This window comes from Danio rerio, chromosome 17, assembly GCF_049306965.1.
Source record: "Danio rerio strain Tuebingen ecotype United States chromosome 17, GRCz12tu, whole genome shotgun sequence".
NCBI classification, from domain to species: domain Eukaryota; kingdom Metazoa; phylum Chordata; class Actinopteri; order Cypriniformes; family Danionidae; genus Danio; species Danio rerio.
In genome coordinates this window covers 34707529-34728213 of record NC_133192.1, presented here as the reverse complement: position 1 = coordinate 34728213, position 20685 = coordinate 34707529, and positions in this window count along the sequence as shown.

Sequence of the window (20685 nt, the reverse complement as noted above, 5' to 3'; positions counted from 1 at the left end):
TAATTAAATTCAAGCAAAATATTATTTTATTATTTAAAATATTAATTATTTATTATTATTATTTATAAAATTACAACCTACAAAATTTCAATTTCAATTTCAATTGTTATTATTATTTTTTTTTATTATTATTTATTTATTTTTTTTGCTTCACTTGATTTTTCCTCTTTTTAAAATTTGTATTTTAGATTTTTCTATAACAAATGATCTGGATCCGGCGTGTTCCGGCACAAATTAAGCTCTGGCCAAAACGTCTACTGTTTGAATGTCTATTAGACATCTATAAGATTCTCACTTGCAGCCAAAATTAAGCTTTGTTTTAGCCAAAATGTCTACTGTTTAAATTTTTAGTAGACATCTTTTAAACACAAAATTGCTTGGTGGGTACTATTCAAATGTATGGAAATGTTCAGCAGGTATTAATTCACAAGTACAGACATTCTTTTATCGTTCTTTATCTTTATTTCTATAGCGTTTGTACAATGTGGATCGTGTCAAAGAAGCTTAACAGTTCTACTGTTCTAGTAAATTGAAACTGTGTCAGTCCAGACTATGTATGCTCCAAATAAATGCCATTTTTTAAACTGATTATTAAAGGATTCCTTTAATTCACTGTATAGTGGTTTCCACAAATCATTTAGCTGTATAGTCATTTTGACTGATATTATATAAAACGGATATGCCCAAACTAGGGCCCACCGGCCAAAGTTGGCTCTTTGTGTTCTTTGATTTGTCACACCAGAGGGAAAATGATTGGGAATGGTTGAATGCCTTTAACAGAAATTCTCATTTTGATTTTAATGTAACCTTTTGCTTGTTTGTTTTATTGCCGAGCTACAAAAAAGCAAACTGAAATTAAATGTTTTAATTAAATGTAAATCAATCAGATTTTTAAAGTAATGTATATATACTGTCACTTAACAAATAGGGACAAAACAAATCAAGGCAAAGGCAGGTTCAGTATGACTAGTGTATTTTGCGTTGAAATCCATTGTTTTATAAATGGATTATTCTAATGATTTTATTGTAATAAGTTTGTTAAAATAATATACATTTTCAAAAAATGTATACAAAAGAAAATACGCATGGCAACTTTAATGTAATACAGTTTGCTATATTTACTCTAAATCCAGCTTGGATTTTGCCCATCATAAGAAAAAGTTTGGACACCCCTGATATAAAGCATGTGTGTCTGTGTACCTGGTATTTCCAGCATTGCACGGCCCAGTGTGTGTGTGTGTGTGTGTGTGTGTGTGTGTGTGTGTGTGTGTGGAGCTGAGGTTGGTCTGTTGAGCTCCCTCTGCTGTCTCCTGCAGCACACACCATCATCACACACACACACACACTCAGCTGCTGTCAGATCTCCTCTATAAACCACATGCTGGGAGAGGATGGAACGGTTGGATCGGATGATTAAAAACAAAGTGAACTGACCGCACTGCGGTTGATGAGTTCATTATTTCACCACGCCAGACCTCTTGAGCCTTTTATCATATTCTGAGCGACTAACAGGAAAGGCCGATCCCAAATGAGGTATTTAATATCTCCAATCATTCCACCAAGAAACAAATTAGATGAAATGGAGAACAAATTGAATCCCCCACTTCGCTAAAGTCGGACTCTCAATCTCATTTGACTCTCAGTTCTAGCAAATATTGTCTTATTTTAGTAGTATTCATCTTATAAGATGTTTGACGACAAACCTGATATAATGTAAATGATGCAGGATTCAGGAAGAAATCATCATGTATCAAATGTCATGACAATGAGCTCACCTAACAGTGATTTGCCTATTTAAAAAAGTGTTTATTTGAATAATCCCGAATCCTCGGTTGCCATGTTTGTTTTCACACTGATATTTTGGGAGAAAAACAACAGTCGCCGAGGCTCTGCTTAATGACGCAAACGACATGAACCCCTCAGACCTGCCTGCTGCTAAAAGCGTCTACGTCCAGCCCTGCCAGATGAAGACATACAGCCTTAACACCCTGATTCCAAAATCTGGCACTCAGCGTAATCTCTAATCTGGAGGTTTATCCCCCATATCTGTAAATGGAGTGATCTGCGAGAATTAGGAAATGATAATAAAAAATAAATTCATCTAAAATGTGTCGTCAAGGTGCCCAGGAAGACACAACAGCTATTTTTTTTAATTCTCCATCTCATTTTCAATATACATCAGACACCTTTTGGAAGCATTTTGAGATGCATTAGGCTTGGCCGTCCCTGCCAGACATGCTAAAAAAAGAGCCAAATGCATATCCACACAAGCAGGAAGTGAGGAGGTTACCTGTGTGTTTGTCAACAAGAGCAAAACAAATATGATTTTTCAAAACTCGCCCTCAAACGCACTAGTCGGAGGCAATCCAATTTGTGTTCAATTAATGGGAAACGTAAAAAAAACAACCTGAAAACGCACAACAAAAGCAAGCACAACAAAAAGTACTTCCATGTAGAATCAATAAACGTTTTTTCCCCCCCCTTCCCTACATAAATTTTGAACAAGACAGATCTGAATCTTGCATGATGAAGACATTATGTGTCATAATAATTAGGAGCACAGACAAAAGAACAACTAATCAGCATGCAAATGTATGCGGGCTCCAGTGTTTCAGATGAGGCAGATTTTCTACCTTTTTTTTTTCTTTTTCTTTTTCTTTTTTTTTTCCTCTCAATTCATCTTCATTGCTAATCATTTGAGGGCTGCCAAATGTTCACTGACACTAATGTATTACAGGTCAAGAGAGGCAGGTCTTCACCTATTACCCCCAAAACAATGTGCTTCCATCCTGCTCCCACTTCAGCTTTTGCAGCAATTACTGCCAGATGCAATCACGAGCCTTGAATAGGAGCAACTGGGGCTTGTTTGTGGCTTGGATTCATTAAAAAGGAGGGCGAAGAAAGGAATAAATTACTTAATTGTAACAGGGAAAAAAATGCCAGCCAAGAGATGGGCAGTATATGGCCCACTGCGTGAATAGGAGGCTAGTGCACTCCTGGAATGGAATTGTGGGATAGCTAAGTATGGCCCATACACAAGATTTTGGGTGTCCTCCAAAACAGATGGCTCCACATACCATCCGCTCTTGTCTTTGTCAGACGGCTGGCCGCTTTTGTTCGTCAGGGCTTTGATGCGAAGTTCACAAAAGAGACTTTTGGAGAAACACAGACAAACAGAAGACTTTGCTATATTTCTGCTGTAGCTTTCGCAAGTTAAAATGGATCTGGATTTGTATTCTGCTGTACTGCTTGAAGGGGAACATGTAGTTTGTCTACTGCCTGAGAAAGTATAGACACGAAGATGCTTGGATTTCCAAACGTAATTGGAAAGTTCATGGCCCTGCCCACTTGGGAGGGAGGGGTCAGGGCGGCGACACAGGGTCTGTCTCGCCCATTCATGAGCCATGAGATCACGTGTTGCCCTGTAGCTTGCAGGTCCACCCACTTAGAAAAAAGATACATGGTGGATTTGTGTTCATTGTTTGGGTCAATAATGAATACATTTGATGTGCGTTTTGGATCCTGGTGTATTGAGAGCAGGGAAATATAGCTAAAAGGTCTCCACATCAACCTTATTAAACATTTCTTGTTCAGTCGAAGATAAAAATCATACCGTTACACTCACAATCATTCACTAATTGCAAGCCTTTCAGGCAGGGAAAACATATATGGTGAAGAAAAGGATTTTAGCTATTAGTGACGTAAATTGTGATGTAATTCGGGGCAATTTAAAGATCTACTCTTTCAACTAATGGAAAACTTTTAATGCATTTTGACCACTTATTTAATGGCATTTTGGGGGTCTAAAATGTGGAGTTTTGAAGTTATTGTCTCTGTCTAAAGCAGTGGTCACCAAACTTGTTCCTGGATGGCCGGTGACCTGCAGATTTTACCTTCAACCCTAATCAAACACACCTAAACTAGCTAATCAAGCTCTCACTTGGTATACTTAAAACATCCAGGCAGGTGTGTTGAGGCAAGTTGGAGCTAAACCCTGCAGGGACACCGGCCCACCAGGACCAGGATTGGTGACTCCTGGTCTAAACAAACAAACAAACAAAAAATGAATCTATTCAGGCACATGGATATTATGTGTCCAGTCTACAAGCAAGTGCAAGTACATGAGAAACAAAGAAAAATGAAAGACTACAGGACCATATATGTGTAGACGCATACTGTTTCTTTGCAAAGTAACATAGCTAACCACTGGACCGAAGTGGTGGAAAAAGTACTGAAAAATCATACTTAAGTAAACGTACCATTCCTTTCCTAAAAATGTAGTGCAAGTAGACGAAAAGCATCTGGTGTAAATATTACTCAAAGTATGAGTAAAAAATAGACCTTTCAAAAGTACTCAAGAGTAGTGAGAAGTGAGTATTGCGCTGTGAAAAGCTGATGCATTTTCATGTAATTTGTGGATGTGTGTCAACTTAACATTTTGTATTGCATTTAGTTATTACCCAGCAGGCACACAACGTCATAAGATGTAAATATTAGGTTAGATTTAGGTTGACGTGAATTGACCAAAATTCAATGTCTAGCAAGCATCTAAGGACAACATTATTTTGATGTACAATAATGACATCAAATGACGTTGATATTTGGTTGATTTTAGGTTGTGTTGGAAAGTGGCCAAAATCTAACATCGAGCCAACATCTTAAACCATCATATTGACGATAAATACAGACATTTACTCGTCAGGTATGGCAACCGAAATACAACATCTGAAAAAGTCATAGTGGTAACGTCCACTCACACATTAAGATGTAACATTCTTAGACACTGATATTTGGTTATTGACGTTTAGTTCTGACAGCAACCTGATTTTCATTTCCAAACAAAATGCAACGTCCCCATGTCATGTCATGTTGACGTCTTGGGCCTGCTGGGCGTTTAAAGCCATTACGGCCATCATGCAGTAAACATCCGTAATCTTCTCATCAGTGTCATGCATTTGAATAGTCTCTGGGTCAATACATGTAAAGATTTTGGACATGTTCTTGGACACTTTTAATGCTTCCAAACAGTTTGCTGCAAATATAAATCATCCATGTCTTGAGGTATTTCATTATGATGCAATTTACCTTCTATGTGCGATTTTAATTGGATGGGAATCAACTGATTTTTCTAATCCCCATAGACAAGAAACAATAAAGTAGTGACTGCAGGATAAAGAAAAAGTAATGGAGACAGTGTATCGGTACTGCACTAAAAATGTACTCAAGGGAGAGTAAAGTACACATTTTTAAAACTACTTAGTAAATTACAATTTCAGTTAGAGTAGTTTGAGTATTGGTAATGTGTTACTTTACACCACTGCTGGACAGTAATAGTAATACAGCATATCTTGCCATTTTTGTGCGAACAGGCACAGTTTTGATGTAGTTTATTGTTTGTTTGCGCAAACTATCAATATGTTGGCTTGATAGCCCAAATAATGACAGGATTAAAGTCAACAACACCAAAAATTGCTCACTTACTGTATTTGTGCTTTTTTCCCGATCAGGACATGTGCATATGTGCATATTGAACAGGATTTAAGAGCTTTGTGGAGTTGGGGTTATTTACTAAAAGTTGGTCTATACCTCTCACAGATTTGACTTCAATATATATGTAGTAAACTAATCATAATTGTATGATGCTGTAAATGTACTGACTGCCCATTATGTTTTTTGTATGGAAAAAGAGCATCACAGACAGTTTGTGTTGTTTTCATTCTGGCTGTAATTCCCCTTTCAAGATTCGGCCAGAGTTAGATCGCATAACACAATCGCTAAAAAAGGTTCATGCAAATGATAGGGGACTGAAAGGGATAAAAGTGTCTTGAAAAGTACATGATAAGTCTCTATCAAATAACCCTTCACAGCTCCCAGCAAATAATGTCTTGGATTCATAGATGAGGCCCTGGAGTATGAACGCTGTGTGAGGGATAATCAATTCAATCTATTAAGATCTCCGTCTGAAAATGAAAGCGCATAAACAGCACTCGAATCCCATAATGATGGGCGAGGATGTGAGAAAGCTCTTGGAAAGGGAATAATGGGTATAACAACAGAGTGCTCCACACAAGAAAGGAAATGAGGGGGTATTATAAAATCAACAGAGAGCAGCTCACTAAGATGGGCGGCCCTGTGTACACAAAGTACCTGCATATGTGAAGTATGCGTGCATCCACAGTACTTGTCTGCTCATTGTTGCCAGTTTTTTTCTTGTCAGACTCATTTTCTCCACAACGTCTCCTTGAACAACCCCACCCACCACCACCTACCCCCCTCCAGTACCCAGAACCACTTGTCCGCCACTCCTGGTAAACAGAGGACGGGCACTTAGATAAGCAAATGATGGGGATACTGGAGAATGGGACTGTCTTCTGGGGAAGCTTTCAGAGCTTTCTGTCTGGGGAGGGAGGAGAGATTCACACAATGAGAGAGGATGGGGAAAAATGGGGAGGCCAGGGGACGCTGGAAGACGCAAGGAGGACCGCCACAGAAAAACAGAGGGGAAAGCGCGCTTGGGAAGATGCTCTTGGCTCGGCTCCTTAATGGTTCCTCCTATAGTGGCAGTCATTCAAGGGCTTCCATCACTCATTTACATTTGTGAGCCATGTCACTCACACCTTCAGGCCTTTGTGAGAGCCTCCGACAGCAGAGCTTTCAGCGCACAATGACGCTGGAGATGAAGTTGCCGGAGAAGCTCAATGGTGCTTCAGAAGGGACATTGTTGCAAATATAGAAACAGATTTCTTTTAAGGTGCGAATAATTCACGTTCAAACAGGATAGTGTGGTTTCCAGAGCTTGTTCTTCATAGCGTCTTTCCCAAAGGGACCATTAAAAAATGGAAACGGGAAAAAATACTGGAACGTATCAATAAGATGAAGAACAAAGGGACGAAAAATCTTGGAGCCTCCTTATCTTGGCAAGCACTCAGCTTCAGATCAGACAAAGGAACCAAGACCGTCCAGACCCACATGTGCTTTGAATACGACATAACCGTCCGCATATTCTTTGTGCTTCCTGTCTGTTTATACGCACACGCACAATGCGTGCCTTTCTTGGCACGGTGGCACACGGGCTGGGGTCAGTGCAGACGTGACAGTGGCGAATCACACCTGATATTCAGTCGCAGATATGCCCTTTGAGACCAATTATTTTTCTAGCTGTAAGTAATTTTCAAGCGAAGGGCCTTAGCTGAGAGCTGAAGGATGACAAGAAGTTTGCAGGGGATTCGGTGAGAGCTGTACCTCTTGCTCTTGAATCATGCAGTAGTAGTCGTTGGTAGACGGGTATAGGAAATGGGGGATAATGACCTTCTGGAGTGGTGTGACGCCTCAGGCAGGGTCTTAGGGACACGATGCCACTGTGCCAAGATGTTCAGTACTGTTCAATCTGTTCCATTATCAATGAGCAATGGGCATTGATACCTGACTGAGACAATAATTACTAATGCATTTGCATTTGCTATGGAAAGAGAGGTTATTGTTACACCACCATAGGCCTTTTTTTTGTTGATGCATTTTATTTTTGTCCAGTGATAGATATGAAGTGCATTAATACCAGAAACAGAGGAGAAGAGGGTCAGAAGGGGAATCTGCAAAATAGATCCCCTTTTAAATATATAAATAGCTGGCTCTTTATTTATTTAGTCACTTTTTTATCATTTATGTTGACTAAGAAGGACTGTCTTTGTAATATTCAACCTGGCTGGTTTGGCATCGCAAGTATGTGCTGCTGCAGATTCTTCATTTGTCTTGATAACATCCTTTCTGTGTATTTAATTTAAAAATCCCACTGCTTATATTGTATCATTTCAATAGAAGAAATTTCTAAGGAAGACTGAAGAATGAAAAAAAAAAAAAACTTTAGTTCTCTGTGGCACAAAGCACAAGGGCACTGCTTTTTAATTTAATGTTTTTCCTTTTCAATAATTTCCTTTTTTTCTGCCCTCAGTTTTCACCAATTATGTACAATTATATCGTCGTACCCCATGAGTTGCTGAACATTGCTTTCCAATTTACAGATGAATGGAAGGAGAAACAACAGGCGCAGCAGAATGCTTGGTTACCCGAGCTGCACTTACGAGGGAAGGAGCTTTTGTGATGGCCATCTTTTGAATTCGCAGTTGAGGTCATTAATTAATTTAGAACCTCACATCTATCAGAAGAAGCAGAAAGAATGCAAATAATACCGTTTCCTAATGCGGATGGACAAAAGATGCCAAGTAACTTCTTTAATTAAGCAAGTTCTATAAATATGCCCCTTAATTTTGTGATTCTTTTCCGCTATTATCATCTCTTGCAGATGCCATTACAGGTGGATGTAAAGGACAGAAAACGCACTAGCCATTAAGAGCACATAATGGCAAACTATAATAAAAAATCCACATAATAAAACAAATTAATTATCATTGTAAAAATAAGGACCTCTTGTCTTTGTTGACCTCATATGCCTTGGACTGATGAGGTAAGGGTTTTAAGCTAGCTATATAATCAGCTACTCTAATTCAGAAAGATCAACAACATAATTTTAAACACTCTATCAAAAGCTTCACTTGTCATTGTGCACCTGATTTGGTAGCTATATATATATATATATATATATATATATATATATATATATATATATATACACCAAAATACCGGTAAATTCTGACATCATTGACCAGAAATGAGCTCTAAACGGCTGTGCTTTTATTTTGGAAGGGGTCGGGATTTTGATGATTTCACTTTTATCTAAAGTTTTAGCCTTCATGCAGCTGCTTTCGTCCCAGAGACATCCAAAGGCAGAAGCAATAACTTCATAGAATATATATATATATATATATATATATATATATATATATATATATATATATATATATATATATATATATATATATATATATATTCTATGAATAAATAAATTGACTGAAATAATGATTTAAATCCACAAAAATGTATCAATTTAAAATGTAATGGTGTTAAAAGTTGTATTTTTAATTACTAATTAGTAAGTATTTTCCATTTTATCACATGAATGAGCTTCATTAGCCCCTTTCACACATTCAGACCTTTTCAGAAAATGACTGAAAATTTTCTGGAAAGAGAAGTTGTAACATTACCGGTAAATTGCTGGAATGCTGCTCTGTGTTAACGCAGAAGTAACATTTCCGGAAAGAGTGGTTTCACGTCTAGAACGCGCTGACATGAGACGTCTACTCCAACCAATCAGAACATTAAGACGCATTCACATCTGCTCTGTTTAAGAAAATAAAAGCCTTTGAATATTTTCCAGATTATTTAGTTGTTAGATGTTAGTTGGATAACGTTTCTATGTTTCTTCTTAATGCTAACTGTGTAAAAAATTATCGATAAAACAACTTTTGTTAAACCGCTGTTTGTTTACCTTCAAGCTCTGCTTCAGTTGCTTGATGTATGTGCACGTGAAGTGCAGGAGTGCTTCGGTGAGCGTCAGCACTCACACATATTCTGTACATTTCAACATGCAAAAGTGTTCCTCCACATGTTTTCAATACTCATCCATCCGCAGAATTTGTAATGTAGTCAAATGTGTAATATTTAGCTGCAGTTATTGCTTCTGCCTTTGGATGTCTCTGGGACGAAAGCAGCTGCATGAAGGCTAAAACTTTAGGTAAAAGTGAAATCATCAACAAAATCCCGACCCCTTCCAAAATAAAAGCACAGCCGTTTAGAGCTCATTTCTGGTCAGTGATGTCAGAATTTACCGGTATTTTGGTATGCATGTTTGAACAGTCTTTACCGGAAAAATCCTGGATCGTGCTTGTCTGTGTGAACAGCGCTCTTTTGTATTTATAGGTAAAGTTGTTCCAGTAATTTTCTGGATATTTATTTAACTCTTGTATCACTGTATGAAAGAGGCTATTAAATGCTTATTTCAAAATATTATGCATATATTACACTACTATTAAAAGTTTGGGGTCGTAAGATTATTTTTAAAGATATTTCACCAGGTTGCATTACTGTGTTTGATAAAAAAAACTTAATATTGCAGTAAAATATTATTATCACAATCATTCAAACTAAATTAACTCTCTTCCCAAAAAAGACAAACATTCAGGATATTTGATTGGCATCAAACTAAATTCATCCAAGCCAATAACTGTTTGACTTGTGCTGATTAGAAGTGCTGTGAATGTAAGTGGGACAGCTATATTTGTTATCATTATGTTGTATAACCCAGACTGAATGGAGGATTATGCAGTCGTTAACTTCAGGTGAGACCCCAGCTACTCGTTAAGACCTGCTAGTCGATCATGTTGTCATAATCCGGGGCTTCACGCCTTCATTAGTGACATTAGCAGTCAATGCAGGATAGCCTGCAGCGAACTCTACAAGGTGAGACAGAGATAGGGTCGCTAGAAGCCCCCCCATAGCTAATTACTCCCCCTGCCCTCTCACTGCAGGAGGGGCTAAAGATGATGGGGAGTGGCAATATGTGCGCATACCATCCACTAGTTATATTATATAGTTTATAAGACCCTGTCAATTTGAAATGTGGTGTTATGGGGCTTTAAGTCTTTATCTGTTAGCTTTGAGGTCATTTGTATCCTAGATTACACAAATTATCGTATTTCAAAAGTTTTAGCACCCCGTCATTGGCTTCCTATTAATATTAGAATTCACTTCAAGGTTTAACTTATTGTTTTTAAATCACTGAATGGGCAAGCACCCTCTTATATTTCTAAACTTATTCATTTACATCCAACTCCTTGGTCCCTTAGTTCAGGGGTGTCCAAACTCAGGCTGTTTATTAATTCAAAGAACGCTGAGAATGGACTTGCGTTCTTGTGGAGAGCAGTCTTGCCAAGATTTCTCAGAAAAATGAACTCAGAAGACTGCGACAACAGAGAACTTGTCCTGTGAGAAATGAGATGCTGAGTTCTTCCTGCTGATCACATGACATTCATGCATTTTAATGGAAAATGATTAAAACATTACAGCATTCATACAACGATTTATCATTTTTTTCAATTTTAGCAATATGTACTATACATAAAGACCTTACAAATATACTTTGCACAATACAAATAAAGCTAATTGTAATTTGATTTTCAGCAAATAAACACTCTTAGTGTTTATGCCTTTACTAAGATGTTTATGTTAGTGTTTACGATCACTTTCATTTCACTTTCACTTCATTTAGGGAAACTGCTAAGGCAAATAAGTTATCTCTCTGAACTTGAATAATAAATCTATATAGAATGCTGCACTTCCCACCTCCACCTCCCACCTGTCGCAATGACTTCTGGGACTTCTAGAGCGAGTTTGTCGCTTAAGTCTGCATCTATGCGTCCTTAATATCAAGAAACATCCAGGTACTTTCACCTCCGTTTATGCAGTTTTGAGTTTTGGAACTGAACTTTGGCAGTTGATGATTACATTACACAAGAACACGAGGATGCAAGATCACTGATGAATGCATATAGAGAAACAGCCTCAGTCCTGGAGGGCCGGTGTCCTGCAAAGTTTAATTCCACCTCCAATCAGACACACTTGAGCTAACTAATCAAGCTCTTACTAGGCTTCCTAAAAACATCCTTGCAGGCATGTTGAGGCAAGTTGGAGCTAAACTCTGCAGGACACTGGCCCTTCAAGACTAAGTTTAGACACCCCTGCCTTAGGTCAACCAATGAAGTCTTACTACAAATTCCTCGGTCACGATTTAAACTGCCATCAGGTGCCATCAGACATTATGAGTGCTTCTTCTCTCTCTATTTTTTAGTTCAGACTTGAGACTCATTTTTATTCTATTGCCTTCCCAGGATTTCAAACTTTATTGGGGATTGTTGTTCTTCATACTATTGTTTTTATTATTACTTTTATTGTTATTTTACTCTATGTGTTTTGGGCTTGTTCAACACTTTGGTTAGTGCCAAACTTAAGTTAAATGTGCATTATAAATTAAACTTTACTTACTACTTTCAAATTTAAAGAATGTGTTCTTTTTTGAACACTCACTATCCTTCAGCTTAATTCCTGATTTTATCAGGGATAGCTGCAGGGCTGCACGATTCTAGTAAAAATGAGAATCACAATTGTTTTTTCTTTGCTTAAAATCAAGATCACGATTTTCTCAAGATTCTGTAGATGTAAAATAAAGATTAATATGAGTAGGCTGCTATTATTGCTATTCTCAAACATATTATCAGGCCGATGTGTAGGTCTACTGTTGGTTAAAATGCTACATTTGTATAGACTTTAAATGGTAGATTTGAATAGACTTTAAATTTGTCCTGGTTGTTAATTCACTGTAAAGTGATGACATCAGAATACAACTATTCATAATTCTACACTTGAATTATTATGTTTGAGACATATGCTTGTTATTTGACATTGACAACATTAGTAGACCTTTTTTTCACTGGTAAAATCAGACATATAGGCCAGAGTAGTTATACTGACACTGTTACGCGTTTATTTTCAAGCACAATACTCTGTGCATGCTATGAAAGAAAAAACAGATCAAATGGTTGTCGTAATCATATCTCTTAAATGCGATATGATCGTTTAAATGATGTGTGCGCTTTCGGTTTCACATTCACTGCTGAGTGTGCTTCGTCATGTCTGCCGTCACTTTGAGAAAAAAAAACATACACATGCAAATCATACCGAATCGAAATCGAAACCGAAATTACATTTTGGGGTGAATTATACCTTTAAAATACAATATTTGACAATTAACACCATTTGGAGATGTTCATGTTGCTGAGCAACGTATATAAAGCAATGTGAAGAATTGTGAGAACGCCTGTACTCTTCTCTCCTGACCTTGAAAATATAATTGGCTAAATCGTAGAAAAGCAGAATCAAAATTGCGTGTAGGGTCAAATCGAGATCGGGATTTTTTTTCCCATTAATCATGCAGAATTAACTTTTGCATATGTTTTAAGGGACGAATGCCCTTCCAGGCACAACCCACTACTGGAAAATACCCATATGGCCAATTTAGTTAACTCAATTCACCTATAGTAAACATCTTTGGGGGAAACTATTGATGTGGACACGGGAAGAACATGCAAATGCCACACACGAATGCCTCCTGGCCCAGACTCAAACCAGCAACCTTCTTGCTGTGAGGACAGTGCTAAACACTGAGCCATCGTGCTTTCAGTAGAAAGTCATTATGAACCCCAAGCTAAGACTTTTGTTTCAGTATGTAGATGTACTTCCAACTGAAACTTTAGAAAATCTTATTGAGCATCATTCCTTTGTAGGAAACTAACGACAAGAGGGGGCATGGTTTTGAATATTGTTGATGAAGCCGTCAAACTGACGTCAACAGAAAAGGAACATCACTCAAACATGGAAGCAAATGGTCAGACTTTGATAAAAGATAACTAAAACAAACTTTTTACGGCAGAGTAACTTTCAGCACAGATTGATTTTCCACCTAAAGAATAGCAATGTGCAATAGCAAAATAATCTTGTAAATTTTGATTCATTAAAGTCTTTAAAATTCACTTTCAGAGAGTTTGGCTACAATGTTTAGATTTGTGTTAATGTATTGAGGTTGGATCTTTTTAAACACAGTTGTATAAATACAGAAGCTAATACAAGCACCCTCAATTCCTTAATTTGCCACCTGAACTGATTTCAAAACCTCTGCTGTGCCCTCGATGCTGTAGAGAAGAAAGAAGTAACAGGTCTCTCTATTGTGGTATCACACAAGAGAAGTTAAGTTATTGTGAGAGAATAAACAGAAAAATCAATAGCAACAAACCAGGCACTTATGAGCTGTCTGGATGAGATTTTTTTTCTGATTCACGGACATGAAGTGTCCCTATGCTTCACAACCACATTTCGCCGAAGGGGGCAATAGTGTTTATTGATTTTCTGCCTGGGCTGAAGTACGATCCGAACATGAGTAGACTGACCTCAGGTTGTTTTGTGAATGAAAAGGTGGTAAACAGCAGGAACAAGAGGGACACACCGAATACTACTGTGTCATGTCGTGAGTAAGCACCCTTCATCTTTCACGCCAAATAAATTCTTCACCATGCTGTGTTTAATCTTAAAATATTTAATATATATTTTTAAAAATGGTTTGTAGATGTCATAAGTGTCTAAAAATGTATTCATATTTTTATTTATACAGCATATGCATGAGTATAGGCAACTGTGAATACGTCAATATAACCGTGAGTGATTATTTTACCCAAACAAAAGACGCCTGTTCTTATTGACAGCATGCTTCTCTCTCTGATGGCAAAATATTGACTGTGATCTTTATCAAAGCGACACACATATTAATGAAAAATAAAACATGACCGTGGAACACAAAACCAAGTTCTTCTTTTTTTAAAAGCCTCTATTATATCTGTAACAGAGCCTTTGTATTTCATAATGAGAGCTCCTTTTACCCGCCAGGGAGGAATACGTCCCATTTTGCCGTCCCGCCAGACGAGATTACACGAATAATTGTTCTTTAGGTAGCACTCGACGTCGGGAATAAAACACACATATGTTTCCAAGTGTGAATGTTGACATTTGCATGGCGAGGAGCCACTCAGGGTCATTGTTTGGTAACAATATTTGAGTATGCCCTCAGGGGTTTTTTTCTCTTTTGTGCTGAACCATTTTCCACGAAGGCCATTTGGCCACATAATGACACCTCCAATGCACTTTCTCCCTCTAATAACTTTTTTTTTACACTTGAAGTCTCAACTACACCCCTTTTGTGTCTGAGAGCCTGTTAATTTTTTATGATAAAAAGCAAGTAAGGTTCACTAATGCTAGGACGAGTGGCATTTACTGTATTACATACCCCTTGTTGAACACAAGCCTGGTTGGGATATTAACACTGCGAGGTGTCAATCACCTCACAAATGAACTAATTCACTAAATTTAGCGTCATGCGGTTTAAGCTGTCGACTGAAAGGATTCTCTGAGGAAATGGATTTTAGTAGAAGCAATATTGGGGCTGCCTGTCAAATTTTGTTTTTCAGAATTAATATTTTTTTTTCAGGGTAGTTTATTTTAGTGGGTAATTCCTCTTTACACACTTATTGTAAGAATCGATTTGTACTAAAAGTTGTCACAATAGAAATATGACATTTAAAAAAAAGACTTAAGGATTTGTTTTCAAGAGTTTATGTTAAGCAACAAGGATAGAAGTGATAGTACATACAAAAATATTAGTTGGATTATGTTATATTACTAGATTTAATACACATAGTGCTTAGGGTGTCTTTAACCAAAAAGAGCCACTTTCAATCATTCACTTTCTTTTCAGCTTAGTCCCTTTATTAATCTGGGGTCACCTACTTAACATCTTTTTATAATTATTATTTTATATTTATACAGTTAAAACTGTATAATCAAGAGTCAAGAGTGCAACAACAATGCACATAAATCATGTATGTATGTATGTATATAAAGGACAGTATTGTAAAGCAATGTTGACTGAATATATACAGTTGAGGTCAGAATGTTTAGCCACCCTTTGATTTTATTATTATTATTTTTTTTTTATTTTTATTTTTTTTTTGCCAAATGATGTTTAACAGAGCAAGCACATTTTCACAATATTATTCGCCCCTTTTTGATTGTCTGCAGAACAAATCATCAATATTGACCTTATTCTAAAATGCGGAAGTGCGCCTGTTTTCGCGATTGTCTTAGAACTTCCGATTCAGTCGCCTATGGTAAAAATGACTAGGAATAATAAACGGCAGAAAATGGCCAAACTACTTCCTTCCAAACTACAGATCCATCATTTGAACCACGTTAGTTATAACGTACAGATACGTTTAAATGTTAGAATATTCTAAATAAAATCAAATCCAAATCAATGGAATATGTTATATATATATATATATATATATATATATATATATATATATATATATATATATATGTTATATATATATATATATATATGTTATATATATATATATATATATATATATATATATATRTRTATRTGTGTGTGTGTGTGTGTGTGTGTGTGTGTGTGTGTGTGTGTGTGTGTGTGTGTGTGTGTGTGTGTGTGTGTGTGTGTGTGTGTGTGTGTCTGTGTGTGCGTTATTATTTTTTTTACTTTATCATTAATGCTGTAAATAATCTTTTTCACAAGATGTATTTGTGATAATTTGCATGATAATTTTATTTTTATATGCATCCAATATTAATACTTCCTAAATTAATTTAAATTAAGACAACCATTTAAAAAATATTGACAAAATGTTTTAGTGTTTCATTTATTTATTACTTAAATTTGTTGATATTTATAAACCCTGAGTTCCTATAACCCAAACAGAAAAATATTGATAAACATTCTTGAAAATTTAGATTTTGATAGATGACAATTTGCACTTATCAGATATTTATTTCTGAAAACACTTTTGTTTTTTCTTTTTACTCTTTGAAAAAAAAATACTTTTAATATGATTCTGTAATCTACTGGGGACATTTCTCCAAAATGTTGTCATTTAACACTGCCATAAAACCTTACGGTTACTGAGATAAAACACTTAAAGTACGACGAGTCGTGTTCTTTTTTAATTTACGGCTGTTTATCTGATGAATTATGCATGATGACCTGCAGCAGCTTTGCTAATATTAAACTGTCTTGTCCTTTGTCGTGTATCTTGTCATGCACCGTGTCTGTATATGCTAGAATAACCTCAGCCCTCACCATCCAGCGTGACAGGTGGCACAGGGTTCTAACTGCTCTCCGCAACGACCATACAATCAACTCTTTCTCTAATAGCTGGTAAGAGCCTTCTCTGCTGTCCACTTCCAGATGCCACATTGACAGACACATCCAGGTTACAAAACGACACGTTTCACTGCATGAATTCAAAAGCTACATAGTTCATATCATCTCCAATATTAAAACAGATAACACTTAGATACGCATAAAGGGGGATTTCATTGATTAGATGGAAAAAAAGAAATATAAAATTCACTGAAATTACAAATCCATTGCATCGACTGGAAGAAACAACAAAAATGCGGCTTTTTAGCTCTTTGCATTCATATGCTGTTTTTCGAAAGCTGTCACCGAGCATCAACAGGAGGGGAATTGAAGAGAATAGAGCAAATAGTCAGACAAAGTGAACAATGGCAGCAATGAGGGCTCTTCAGAAATATGGCGAGAAAGAGTTGGCCGCAGTGGCGTGCGTGAGTGGACAGATGTGCTCTAATGTGTTTTGGCTGGAGATCAAGCGCATGGCTACACCCAGAGACGAGCTAAAACAAAGATAAAGATGTGGTAATTCTTCTGCAAGCATCATTCAGAGACACTAATAACTCCTGCTACAACAGGGTTATACGAGAATATTTTGGACATGAAAGCGCCACATGTGTTAGCGGCATATTGTACGAGTGACTGGAGATTTGCAGGTTTGTCGTACTTGTCACATTCTGGTTGTGAAGTGTGCGTTTTGCGGAAAAACCCAATGTTTGGGTGTTTTAACTGGCTAAAGTTTTCTCTCTTTTTTCCCAGGATCAAAAAAGGAACTCTTCAACTGTCCAAAACAACAAGCACCGCAATGCGTTGGACAAAAGAACACAATTATTACAATTACAGTGTCTCTCTCATTAGCTCCAGTGTATTCCAGTGTAATTGATGTTGTAGCTGACACATCAGACATGAATATCCTCTGCCTCCTTTTGTTTGGGAGTGGGGGGCTTGATTTGCATTCTGTGTGCTTTTCGGGTGATGAAGACTTCACTCTATTAGTCCATTAGAGAGAGAGGGAAAGAGAAAGTAAGGCAGAGAGAGAGAGAGAGAAAGAGACGAGCGCCGCAATCTGCAACTCGCCGCTTGTTTGAGACTCTGACCCCCTTAGAAATGCCACTTTGCTTCACACATTAGCTGCTTACAAAGAAAGAAAGCTAATGTATCATCTAATTGGGTGAGCCACTGCATCTGATTCCTCTCAATCAGAGTATTAGTTCGGTAATTACCCATCTGCCTCGGGTGGAAAATGGCAAGGCGAACACCAAGCTAATAACATGCTCAAGGGCTCTCCAGAGCTGACAAGATGAGGCTGATGTTGTGCGATGCAGTCTCAAACTATTTCAGCACCAGGGTGAAAACATTACCTAGACCCAGTTTGCCAACTTTCCCAAATTGAGTTTATTCAATTATTTACTTAAACACAGATTGTTCCATTTTTCCATTCCTTTTTTCTCTTTTCTGTCATCCCCAACCCCCCCTTCGGCTGTGAACCATGGCCACGATTATAAGTGTGTACTGTCAAAAAAAAAAGAAAAAAAAAAGAACGGGTTTTCAAGTGCTTTTAGGGTGGAAGAGAGGAAACAGGGAAATTATCTAATATTCCAATGTTTGGCACCTTGTTTTTGCATCTAGCTTTCTTTTTTGTGATGCCAAAAAGTGATTGAGGTAGTTAGTATCTTCCTTCTGAATGCAAACAGAGGAAATGCATGACTTTGAGTTCAAATTTACCAAAAAATGTAATTATGCAACTGTTTAATCACTTGAGTGTTATTATTTAGATGTTTACGGTATATGTTTTTGTGTTTCTTTTTTAATGGCCAAAAATGTATATTGGATTTTACACTTTATCTTTATGGTTCCCTTTATAAACAACTACATGATATGAAGCTCTCATTAGAGTATTAGTAGAGTAGTAATATAGGTTTAGAACAGACATCTATGCACTAAAACATCTAAGCATACCTTAGATTACCTAGCACATTAGTTGCTACTTGTTTTCTTTTGCTAATAAACAATACAGTTGTATTATTATGTTTATGTTTTCTGTAATCTAAAAAAAGCATTTATTAGAAATGCATATATATTTTTTTAAATTTATACTAGAGATGCTCCGATTGATTGGCTGAAGATTGTCTGGTAATCACATGTAATGACTCGAGCGGTACTCGCTGATCTGGCTGATCTGGCTGATCTAATAAACCGATCACAAGTGTTTGTGCTAAGGCTGTTTATACTTCCGCGTAAAGCGCATGTGCATAGCTAACGTAATCTCACGGCATTTCGTAACTATTTGATTTAGAGGCTAATTTGTATGAATTCGTACAATCTATTTCGTACAATTTAGTACGATTTGCTCATCACCCAATGACGGTTGGGGTTAGGGGTGGGGTTGGGTGCCACGTCTACTTTTTAAAAATGTACAACTGAACTGAACTGAATTAGCCACTAAACTGACAGAACGTAAAATACTTGCTTTTCCTTGTGAGATCAGGCTGGCAAGGCCCTTGCCGTTGCCTTCATCGACACTGACGCGCATCTCTCGAAAAATGTAACTACACGTTGCGAGGATGCAAAGCGCAAGCTCTGTCATTGCTTAGCTTGGTAGTGCTGAGTGTGGGTGGGAACAAGAGCCATGCGAACCTGTTGGTGCGAGTGTTTACGAGCATCGAATCCTGTGAAGGAGCTCCAGATAGAAACTTTTTTCTGTATTTACCTTGAGATTAAAGATTAACGTTTGCTGGTTATTTTTAGCTATAGTTGAAGTCAGAATTATTAGCTCCCTGAATTGTTAGCCCCCTATTTATTTTTGGTTCCCAATTTCTATTTAATGTAATGAAGATTTTTCTAACACATTTTTAATCATAATAGTTTTAATAACTCATTTCTAATGACTGATTTATTTTATCTTTCACATGATGACAGTAAATAATATTGTACTAGATATTTTTAAGACACACTATACACCTTGCAGTGACATTTAAAAGCTTAACTAGGTTAATTAGGTTAGCTCGGCAGGTTAGGGTAATTAGAAAAGTTATTGTATAATGATGGTTTGTTCTGTCGGAAAAATATATAGCCTAAAGGGGCTAATAATTTTGACCCTCACCTCTCAAAATAATTAACTACACATTGCAACGACGCGTAGTGCAAGCTCTGTGATTGGTTGGCTTGGTAGCACTGATGAGTGTCGGCGGAGGTGAGAGCCATGCAAGCCCAATGCAGCATGTGTTTACAAGCGTCGAGTCTGTGAAGGAGCTCTAGATGGAAACTGTTGTTTTGTGTTTACCTTATGAATAAAGTTGTTGCTCATTTGCCGATTCCTGCCTCAAAATGAGCAAGTTTGAGCCACTTGTACATTAAAGTAGCGTTCAAAAAATACAAAACACTAGTGAAGAAGCTCGACACAGAAGAACATAAACACCTCACTACCAGCTAGCGTGTCAGTGTAACAAACAGAACTGACAACCACTCATCCAACCTGCAGAGGGAGCCCTCACCGGAATTCTGACTGTCAGTTCTTCATTGGTTACTTCCTGTTTGGTGGCCATATTAACCTGGCCACACCAAACACTCAATGCGAAGTATTGCCAGTATCTGCTGCCTTACCGAGCGTATTTTCTCAGTTTGATCTGCCTTTTGTTATGACCTTTGAGCCTGTTCTTTTTGACAACTGATTTTGGAAGACTTTGGAAGACTGATTTTGTTTTTGCCTTGTTTGCCTTGGTGGACACTCTGTTTGTTACTTTGAACCTGCCTGCTTTTTGACTACGATTTAGCCTAGTGTTTTGGATTTGTTTACTCTTTACTATTAAACTTCTTGCATTTGGATCCCATCTGTTTCCATGTCGTCACCACCGCCATTGTCACAGTCAGAAGTGTTATTGCAGAGCAACAAAAACGGCACACTTGTAAAAATGCATTGGTGCACACATTGCATGCACCGTGGGTCACGCTAATCAATCAACGCAAAAGAATAACCA